This window comes from Juglans microcarpa x Juglans regia, chromosome 5D (genome assembly GCF_004785595.1).
Source record: "Juglans microcarpa x Juglans regia isolate MS1-56 chromosome 5D, Jm3101_v1.0, whole genome shotgun sequence".
Taxonomy (NCBI): Eukaryota; Viridiplantae; Streptophyta; class Magnoliopsida; order Fagales; family Juglandaceae; genus Juglans; species Juglans microcarpa x Juglans regia.
This window is the reverse complement of record NC_054602.1, coordinates 23,194,039-23,205,815: the sequence shown is the minus strand read 5'-3', so window position 1 is coordinate 23,205,815 and position 11,777 is coordinate 23,194,039.

Here is an 11,777-nt window from a genome sequence, read left to right as displayed (position 1 = left end):
ATGGGTTCTTCAACGGGTCTAGATTTTAATATAATCTAGGTTCTTGAAACTAGTTCTCATCGGGTCTAAATTCTCCATCATTTGACTTGATTTTGACTTTCTTAGGGAGTTTTCAAATTGATTGTGGGTTCAAGAGATTTCATTCCCGCGGGTTCATATCACCAAAATCCCAGAAGTTCTAGTCTAACGGAGCAGATTTCAAGCGCAATTAGCATCTATTACCAACAAGAATGATTTGAAAAAATTAGTCGAAGCAATGTCACAAGTTTCAGATAGTGACGATGAAGAAGAAGACATCATCTCGCCAAATTATCTCCATTACAACAACCATCATTATCACCAGCCCATCAGACCTCTCCTTCTCAACAAACCTCACATTCTTAGGGTAACTCAGCCGCCTCTCATTCTCAAGATTACTCACCCTGCGTGGATTCTCAAGATCCGTTTGATCTGAAATTAGCAAATTATGATCCCTAAATTATGTGATTCCAGAAGATTACTAATATCTCAATTAGTCAGCATGACAAAAGAAAGTCGTCAGAAATATTATCTCCTCAAAAGATTATTATTCATGTTAGAATATTGTCTAGGAAAACAACAAATGACTTTGTATATACTAGTTCACGTGTCCTGTACCGTGTTAGTTTGTTTTTATTGTCGGTTGATATTGTACATGTATTATTAAATCACTATTTTGTACTGTTCTAGTGTCTATATAGAGGAGTCTGTAAAGAAATGAGGGCATTCAGAATTTCCCATTTGAAGCCCCTTCCTCTCTCGCCCAAATCACTCCACTCCAATCCTCCTCATTCTGTAAATCTTCATTTCTTCATGTTTCTGCTTCGAACTCCTTTGAGAATTAGTCTCCTTGTATGTATTATGTTTTTAATGAAGAAATTTATTTCGCATCTCTTTTCTATATTATTTACTTCCTCATGCATATGGTTGGTTATACCACCTGCTCTATCTGTTATCATCCATATAGCCGTTTTACCTCCAATTATTCTTATTAATATTATAATGTTATTACTATCTATTTATTACCTGGGATATACGCCGAAATTAGTAATATTGAAAACCAATTTAAAAATTTAAATTTACAAATAAATAAAAATAGAGGAGATCATGTTAATAGTTTTTTAACTAGAGATTAAACCCTATGACAATAATATGCGCTACTTGGTAATCGGTTTTTTTATTACTTTTATAGACGTTAGCAACCATAATCATTTCTTGGAAATGATTTAATATTTCATTCTCAGATAATCCATCTATATTCCATTCATATAATACATTTGGTGTGAAAGCAGATCTTCTATATGTTATGTTACTTCTAATTTTGCACTATATATTATATAACTTGTTACCTTGTTATATAAAATATAATAAATATAGTTATCATAACTTATTATATAGTAACTTATTATATAGTAACTATATATATAGTAACTATACTTATTGTTATCATAACTTATAATCATAACATTAACATTAGCTCAATACAAAAGACAAATAAAAATATAATAAACCAATAAAAAATCCTAAAAAGACTAATAAAAAGAAAAAAATAAATTGTTTGTTATAAATGCAGAAAAGTTGGACATTATAAATCAAGTTGTAAAGTCAAACAACAGATTAATGAACTAGATATATTTAAAGCATTAAAAGAAAAATTATTAGATATTTTTATAATACATTTAAGTGAAGAGGAATATAGCTCTTCAGAATAAGAAGAAATTTATCAATTAAAAGAATTAAGTTTTTCAGAGCAACCTTTTGATAGTGAATTCGAAGAAGATGAGGTACAAATTTACAATTGTATAGATAAAGATAATTGTATTTGCAATAAAACCATTAATGTACTATCAAAACAAGAATATATTATATTAGAATTAATAGACAAAATTAGTGATCCTCATGAAATAAAAGATTACTTAGAAACTTAAAAGATACTCAAAACACTCGGTAACGTCATCCTCAACACCTTACAATTTTTTTAGAAATAATAGAAAGATTTAAAATAAACAAACAAAAAATTCCAATACAAGATAAACAACAAGAAATTAATGAGATAAAACAAGTAATTAAAAATTCGAAAACATCCAATCTTAAATTAGAAGTTTCAAATAAACAATTATTACAAGAAATTATATTATTAAAAATAGAGAAAAAGGGAAATAATTTTCATGATAAAGAACATAATAAAGAATAAGGAGAATGTTCAACATTATTTATAAAAGATGAAACATATAATCTCATTAATATCCTTGATAAGATACATTTTCAAAAATGGTATGCTGAAATAACAGTTTCAATTAATTAAGAATTTTCTTTCACTACAATTGCCCTATTAGATATAGGAGCAGATTTAAATTGTATACAAGAGGGATTAATACCTTTTAAATATTTTGAAAAAACAAAGGAAACATTGTCCCAAGCCAATGGAATAAAATCAAATATAAATTATAAATTATCTGTAATAATGAAATTTATTTTAAAATAATATTTATTTTGGTAAAAAATATTAATACTAAAGTAATATTAGAAAATATCTTCCTTGCCTTTACTCATTTGGTATCAGAGCTATTGGTGATTATATTGTTATATTTTGTTATTTTGCTTTTTATATTGCTATTTTTCATTGCTGTTTAACTTTAAATTACATATTTTATGATGGATAATTATTATGCTTATAGTACTGGTTTTCGTGATTTATATGAGTTAAAATATCTAGATTATAATTTAAGGCTTGAAATAGAAATATTGATGAATAACATAAAGGATCTTAAGAGAAAACAACAATTGATGAGACAAAATTATACATTAATGATATCTAAATATCATATATGTCAGAGTAGACAAGCAACAATAGAATTATATAAAGTTGATTGCGACTTCCTAAGAAAAGAAATTAAAAGTGTAAGAAATCATTTGAAGATTCTTGTTTTATAAAAGAAAAAAAAAACAAAGAGTAAGAAATCACTGATACAGATTTTTACAAAGATAACCCAAAACAAAAGAGAATGAAGTATATTATGAAGCTTGTCTTGGTAAGCAATGAAAAACCGATGGTCAGCCCATTCATGCTGGAAGGCTTTAAGGGTGATCTCGGTGGTGTTCCCTCAAGTTTTTAATTTACTTATTTCTCTTTGGATATAGGAAATCTTTGTTTAAAAACTTGTTTCAATGAATTCTTTATTCAAACCTAATGAATCCACTACTAGTATCCCTATAAAACCTGATAACATCAATTAAGAAGATTACAGTATAATAAACTGGACAATTCCTAATATTCCAAAAAACCAAATATACAAACATTCTACTTTTTCTTCTAAATTATCATTTCTTACAATTTATTTTCACTATTAGCTTCTCCAAAATGACCAACCTACTCCAAAGCTGTTTCCCTTTCTTCCTCTTCTCCTTCCCAAATTATTAATCTTCCATTACTATCTCAGCCTTCTTCATCTCCCATTATCATCAAATCTCATTGGCACCCAGTCTTCCCATCGATTCTAAAATTCAATACCTGTCTGACCCCAAAAAATTACTTGATGCCTTTCTTTTACCAGACTGGCATTTTGTTCTGCAAAATATTAAGAAAACCTAGCATTTTTATGAATTCATATTAGTTGACACCGACTTAATTATTCTCACTGAAATTCATTGTTTCTTCAAACTCAATTTTCTCCACCTGCATCCCCAATTATTGTTTTTCATAAAGTTACCATTAAACAGGTTCTCACTTTGGAACAATAGAGAAAAAAATCACTATTTAAAAAGAAATTTTTCTCATCCTTATGATCCACCTTATTATAATTATTATGATTATCAGCAAGTATGGACAAAAATGTTCCTAAAACAAAATAAAAATTTGCGTCATTCGTGGTTCATTCATTTTGACAAATTACAATAAATCAACACACTCCCGACATGGTTTTCACTATGGTGGAAATATTATGGACCCGAACCTCTTCTCCTTCCTGTTCCCCTCCAGGAAAGTCTTCGAATTTTTACTTCACAAGATTACAGTCCACCAGCATTAAATCATTGTTCACCACTCATTCTTTTCTTCCTAAAAACAAAATTAAATTGGATTATCAAATGGGAATATATTATCAAACTTCATCCCTCTCTCAAAACCATTATATTTCTAGCTTGCCAAGTTTTAGTCAAATGGTTAGAAAAATATAATTATGATCATATCTTAAAAATGTTTTCAAAAGTTACCAAGACTTCAGAAGTTCTAGTCCAATGAAGCAGATTTCAAGTGCAATTAGCATCCATTACCAACAAGAAGGATTTGAAAAAATTAGCCGAAACAATGTCACAAGTTTTAGATAGTGATGATGAAGAAGAAGCATAGCATCTCGCCAGATTATCTTCATTACAACAACACGCATTAACACCAGCCCATCAGGCCTCTCCTTCTCAACATGCCTCTCATTCTCAGGGTAACTCAGTCACATCTCATTCTCAAGATTACTCACCTTACATGGATTCTTAAGATCTGTTTTATCTGGAATTAGCAAATTATGATCCCCAGATTATGTGATTCCAGAAGATTATTATTCATGTCAGATTATTATTTAGGGAAACAATAACTGACTTTGTACATACTAGTTCACATGTCCTGTACTGTGTTAGTTTCTTTTAGTGATGGCTCATACTATTCTTGTTTTTAGTGTCAGCTGATACTGTTCATGTATAATTAGGATTTCTGTGTTGTACTGTTCTAGTATCTATATAAAGGGGTTCGCGAATGAAGAAGGGTATTCAGAATTTCTCATTTGAAGCCTCTTCTCTCTCGGTCAAACTACTCTACTCCAGTCCTTCTCACTCTGTAAATCTTCCTTTCTTCATGTCTTCTACTCTCAAGTCCTTTGAAAATTAGTCTCATTATAAGTATTATGTTTTTAATGAAGAAGTTTATTTTGTATATCTTTTCTATATTATTTACTTCTTCATGCATATGGTCAGTTATACCGCCTGCTCTATCTGTTATCATGCATATGACTAGTTCTACCGCCTATTATTCTTATTAATATTATACTATTATTACTATCTATTTATTATTACCTGGGTTTTACGCCTTTGGTATCAGAGCCATTGGTGATTATATTATTATATTTTATTATTTTGTTTTTTATATGGTTTTTTTGTATCTTCGTTTTTTGTTAGAATAATTCTTATAAATTCTTTTTCCTTTTCTGTATCTTCTTGAATGGGTTAATAATGGGGTATAACCAAACTGTTCACAAAATGTACCTAATTATTTTCTAGCAAATTTATTTTCTTTCTCTATTTACTTTTTTAATCTTAAATCGTTGTACATAATTAAACCAGTTCTATTAATATTACTTATTATATCACCATATGTGATATAATCTAGTGTTAAAATTTTGAGATCTATTCTGAAAGATTGATGTAAGCACAGATCTGAGTGTATTATAACTAGAAGGTGCTGTCAAAGAATAATGTGATAAAGATCTTCTAAAAGGTTGAAAAACTATTTGAACTGTTCCATCCATTTTTTGATCTATATAATCAAGATCATCTTTAGAATTATTTTCTACCTTAGGTAATTGAGTAATATTCTCTAATTGCCATTCATTATGGAGAGTAATTTGATTTCAATTAATTTGTTTAGGAATTTGTACACTAGAGTTTTTTGTACTAGATTGTAATAATAATGTATATATTTTTGGACTGGTAATAAGAACTTGTGGTTCTAATGTTGTTTTCATTAATTTATAATGGATCCTATAAACTACTATTAAAGGAAGTAATCCTTTCATCATCTGATAACTGTTTGTTTTAATATTTAATGTTAAAGTATGTAAAATATTAGCATCGAATAATGAAATAGAATAATTGGGATAACAATTAAAATAAACTGATCCTTGGAACATGCTTAATTCTACCATTCTAAGTAACGAATCATGAAAATTATAGTGCCTTCTGTCTCTCAAACAGAGTAATGCTAAGGCATTTAATCCAGTTCTAGTGAGTGGTTTTATAGCTACTTGTACTAGTCCAATATGTATGAAAAAATATTTCTGTTCTTTGTGATGTTTAATTGCTTCTTTTGTTAATAGTTGTAATGATTCATAATCATTATTTAAACTAATGATTTTTTCTACTGTTTTAATTGTATAATTTGTAAGAAATGATAGGAAGATTTAAAACAGACAAACAAAAAATTACGATACTAGATATACAACAAGAAATCTGTAACACCCGGGCCAAGCAACGAATTCGCGTCCGAATTTTTTTTTATGAAAAGCCCAATTGAAATTACAATTATTATTGGAATAGACTACAAGCTCAAATTGTTTATATTATTTTTGATGGATATAGAATAATTTCTGAGTTTTGCCGAGTAGGTTTAAATCATTAAATACGTTGGATTAGGTGAAGTTTTTATTAGACTGAAAATTAGTGGCACAAGTTATATATAATTTTTTTTAGAGGTCAATCGACATCCAAATTTTTTTTAAGGAAAAGGCCCAACCAAAACGCAAGACATGAAAATCCATTTAGTCTCCATAACATACACGCCTCGCACCTGTTATTTTTTTTCACTTCATGCACATCTCTCCTTCCTACTTTCTCTAGGGTTTTATTTTCTGTTTCCTATATATATTTCAAGGTTAACTTCATAGTTCACGCTCTTTCCTCGCGCTTTTATCGTTCATCCTCAACCCTAGGCTAAGTAGCCACTCCGTTGTTGCCGTCTTCCCCGTCTGCCACCATGCGCTGCTTTTTGGCCACTCCACATGCAGGAACGATCACAGAACCACCCAGTCGCGGCTCACCCAGCTGCAGCACGAAATCAACCTCCATAAGCCACGACCTATACCGTCCCAGCATCACCGCAGCCCGGTCCTCACCCACTCAGAAAAAACAACATTCCCACGTGAAAACTGACGCCACCACCATAGCACCACCATGGCCAGCCGTGAACCCACATCGGAAAATACCACCGTGGAAGCCGCTGCTCTGCCAGTGCACCACCCACGGAGACGCTGCTTAACCATCATCGAGAGTCAAGAACAAACCGAAACTACACCGTAGCCTCCCACGTAGCTGCACCCTCATGGCTTCCCTGCAGCCCACAGCCTCTGTTACGTCCAGCAACCTCACCACCCCGAAGCCAAGCCAACCTCATCGCTGCTTCTCCCTCAGATCACCACCATGCTCAACCCACGAGAAATCGTAAGTACCTCTATTTCGGCTTTCAAAAACAGAGTATCCTTGTCTCAAATACTCACTGCCCGTAAGCCACCACCCCACCTGTTGCCTCAGCTACAAGCGACACCGACACCCCAACCACTCGTGATTGGACGCTGCCCTGGTCGACGCCCAGCCCCAGACCGTTGCACGCCTCGCTGCATCACGGTGAGTGTTCGTTCTCTCTCGTTCTCTGTCTCTCCCTCACTATCTGTTTCCCTCACCTTATTGCTCTCTCTCTATCAATGCTCTGCCGACTTCACCACCTTCCATCGCACCTTGCGCCGTCGCACGATACCTTCTCGGTGAGTCCCTGTCGCCGCTACACTTCTGTTATTATTATGTGTATGTTCATCGCTAGTTTTCTTTTTAAGGTGTATTTATATATATATATATATGTATATATATAAGTAAAGTTTTAACATAGGTTGGGTACTTACTGATTTTGACCTAATATATATATATATGGAAGGTAGGTTTAACCTAATGTTTTCGGGTGAGAAGTTTTATTTTTGGGGTTTATGTTTAAATGAGTTTTGCTTTAAGTGTCAATAAATATTATATTTGTATTTTAATAATATTGTTAATTAAAGGAAGTAAACCTATTTTTAAGAGAGGAGTTTTTCATGACTTATTTTATGGAAATTTTAGTAACTAATGTATTCTTTTTATTTATAAAATATTGTTGGTGTTTTAGATATTTTGAATGTTAAGTTTTATTGAGTTATATAATTATCATAACACTTATTCGATAAATTTTCTTCTTCAGTATGAATTCGATTAAGTGGATATTGATGGTCTTAGAAAATGATGATATTTTAAGGTTATGAGAATTTTAAGTTTTGAGGTTTTAAAAATAGGTTCTTTTAGCATTTTAAGTTTAAATATCGAAATACGTGGTTGATTGGAAATTTACGGGAATTACATGACTTTTATAGGTGACAATTGATAATTGTTCGGTATTTTGAGGAAATTCCTGAAAAGCTAAGAAGTCCAGGTAAGCGGGGTTCCTATGCTAGACTTTGCATCTAAAATAAAATGAGCTGAGGTTATTTTTGGAAAATTGATTATGAAAAGAAATTTGAATTACCTCAGTTATTTGTTCTGCATTACTCATGAGACTCTATTCAAGAAGAAATTACTTTCTGCTATGACTGGTGTAGACATGAGTTTATTTTTGACACTTTGTTTATGATTTATGAAAAGAGAGCGAATATGAAATTTGTGCATAAATATTGTAAATATGCTTTGGATCTGTTTTGATTTCGAAGATAATATGATTTTGTTCAGTACTCTGTTTGGATAAGATGTGATCTCTGAAAATATTTGGCATGACTCTTTGATTCTGAATTTGATTCTGTTTCTGTTCTGTTCAGTACGACCCTGCCACGGGTTATAATAGTGGATACGGCCCAACCACGGGTAATAATAGTGGATACAGCCCAACCACGGGTTACAACAGTGGATACGGCCTAACCACGGGTAATAATAATGGATATGGCCCAACCACGGGTTATAATAGTGGATACGGCCCTGCCACGGGTTATAGTAGTGGTCTCTGTTTTGAGTGCACACCTTGGTGACAAAGTGATTTATGTCCTGCTTGGTTATCCGCAGATTGCACAACCCTAACACGGGGGTTATACCTGGCTTCTGTTCTGATATGATGTTCTGATGATGATCATCATCATTTATGCTATGCCAAAAGGATATTTTTGAATGAAATTATTTATAAATATTCGCTCTGATATTTTGTTAACATGTTTTGCTTCTGCACTCTAAAAATGAAAATATTTTGTTATGCATTCTGATTTCTGTAAATGCTCATGTTTACATACTAGTATATGTCCTTTGCTTACTGAGTTGTTGATAACTCACCCCTTATCTCTATATATTTTTTAGATAATTTTGATGGTTCAGCTGGAGAACAAGAGTAGTAAGTTTTAGCAAGTCGTGATGATCGAAGTGGAATAAGTGTCTGATGGTACAAGTGCTTATTTGAGAGTCGTAGTTAGTAAACTGATTTTATTTTTCGCGTATTTTGATTTGATGAATTAAGGATAATTTGAGTTTTAGAGAATTTTTAAGTTATGTTATTGAAATTCTCTTTATTGTCCCCATGAAGGAACTTAGATATTTGGATTGATTAAATGAATTAGCATTGTTTTGGATTTTCTAGATATTTAGTTGTGTTATGTAAGTTGATTTTAGATATTAAGAGTTAATTCTCCGAACCTCCGGGATCGGGGCGTTACAAAATCGATGAGATAAAACAAGAGATTAGAAATTTGAAAACATCTAATCTTAAATTAGAAGTTTCAAATGAACAATTATTACAAGAAATTATATTATTAAAAATAGAGAAAAACGGAAATAGTTTTCATGATAAATAACATAATAAAAAACAAGGAGAGTGTTCAACATTAATTATAAAGGATGATTATATTATAACTAGTAACTATACTTAATGTTATATTATTACATAACTTATATGAGTATAATTATCATAACTTATAATAACTATAGCATTAGCTATATAGTAACAATATAATACTTAAACTATAGTAGCGATATATAGTAATAAGTACTATATATATATATTAATTATATTAACTTGTATAGTTATCATAACTTAGCTATAGCTATATAGTAGTTATATAAAAGTATTATAATGCTATTATTAGTTTTATTTTTATAGTTTTGTACTTTGTAATATTAGTAATATTATATATTACTATTAGAAATATAATTAGAAATATATTAGTATAATAACCGTTCGAACGAATATTCATCTAGTTCGAAAGCGATGCCAAGGTCATTATAGACCCAGTTCGAATACAATGAAACAAATCACTCCAGTTTGAACCAGCAGCCATCAAGAGCAACGATTTCGCCCCTTATCTCCACCGCGAAAACCGCCACTCAACCGCCCTAGCAATCCCACATTTGAACTTCTAAGAGGTATGAGTTAAGTCTCCACATCTATTGTTTGGTTTTATGTTCGAATTGGTTGTGTTTGGGAGGTATGGATTTTGAATATGAAATTACCGATTTTGGTGTATTCGTAGAAATAACATCAAAATAATTGGTAAAAATAATTAGGTTTCACTCCTTAATCATTTCTACTGATTAAAACAAAAGATAACATCTATATTGGGTTTTTAAGTTTGGGCTTGAGTCGACTTAGGCATGACTGTTTGGCATGTTCCCGTTCGAACTAAGTCTAGTCTATTCGAACGCTTAGTTGCCAAACAATATTATTTCGGTTCGAACAAAATAAATTCGTTCGAATGAACAAAGATTGCTGGTTCGAATGAATAGAACAATCCATTTGAATAGATTTTACTACTTTGAATAGAATATGTTCCTTTCGAACTAATTATTTCAATTTAGTTCAATATAGTATTATTCTTCAATAATATATTTTAAATATTATGGTTAATTATATTCTTCATTTCCATGTGGTTAAGTACACTAATGGCATCTTACGGAAGAAAACGTGCAAGAGATCAGCCCAGACAAAGTAGTGGAGCAACTCATGCTCAGGAGACGAGGCCTATACTCTTGTCGAGAGTGAGATTATTTTGTCTTAACTTCTCCAATCGGGATGGACCATACAGCCCATCTTCACTGAGCGGGGATGAATACCGATCTATTAGTAGCAGGGGATAGCATATCCAGAGATGGTCGGTGAGTTTTACCGTGCCATGGGAGAGGATAGCGCTGATGCTCTTTTCTACACCTTATTAGTCCAGGGAGTGAGTATTATTTCCTCTCCTCGTATTATTGCTTAGTTCCTTGACATCCTGCGCGTGGGTTACGCATATCCTAGAGCGGCTAAATGGGGACCAGCGGTTGCACCATTTGATTCCAACACACCAGCCGCATCCTCCACTCTAGTCCCGAATGTAGAGTCGGATGCTAGTTCAGATGGCAGTGAAGACGAAGATCTACCTAATGATGGTCTCATAGATGATCAGGTGCGTTAGCTAGTGCGAGACCCTTCGGCTCCTCCATATGACAGGAGCAAGGTGATCCCCAGTTGTATAGCATTTTTCAGAATGCTTAATTTGATTGTTGGTTATAACATTGATCCGAAAAAATACAAGACTGATTTCGGGATCGATCGAGCCAGATTTTTGCTGCGGATAGCACGGAGGGACCCCATTGATCTGGCATTGTATTTCTTCCTCTGCATTCGATCGGAGTCACACTTTTCCAGTGGAGGTAGTCTACCATTTGCGCTGCTGATATCTAACCTCCTACTCTGATCGGGGGTTACAGTGTCTATGACTAAGCGGAGGTCGCCACATACGACCTTAACAAGATCACATTTAGCAAGAGCAAGGGGCACTTGCGGAAGACTGCACTAGAACAACCTACTGCCACACTAACAGATCTAGCTTCTAGTAGTACTACTGCTGTTGAGAGACAGCCTCCTGGGGCTACTTTGGATCAGGTACGAGCAAATATTACAAGAGGATGTTGATCTACTTAGCAAATATTGATTGTTTTAGTTATTATTTTACTTTTTTATGTTGTAT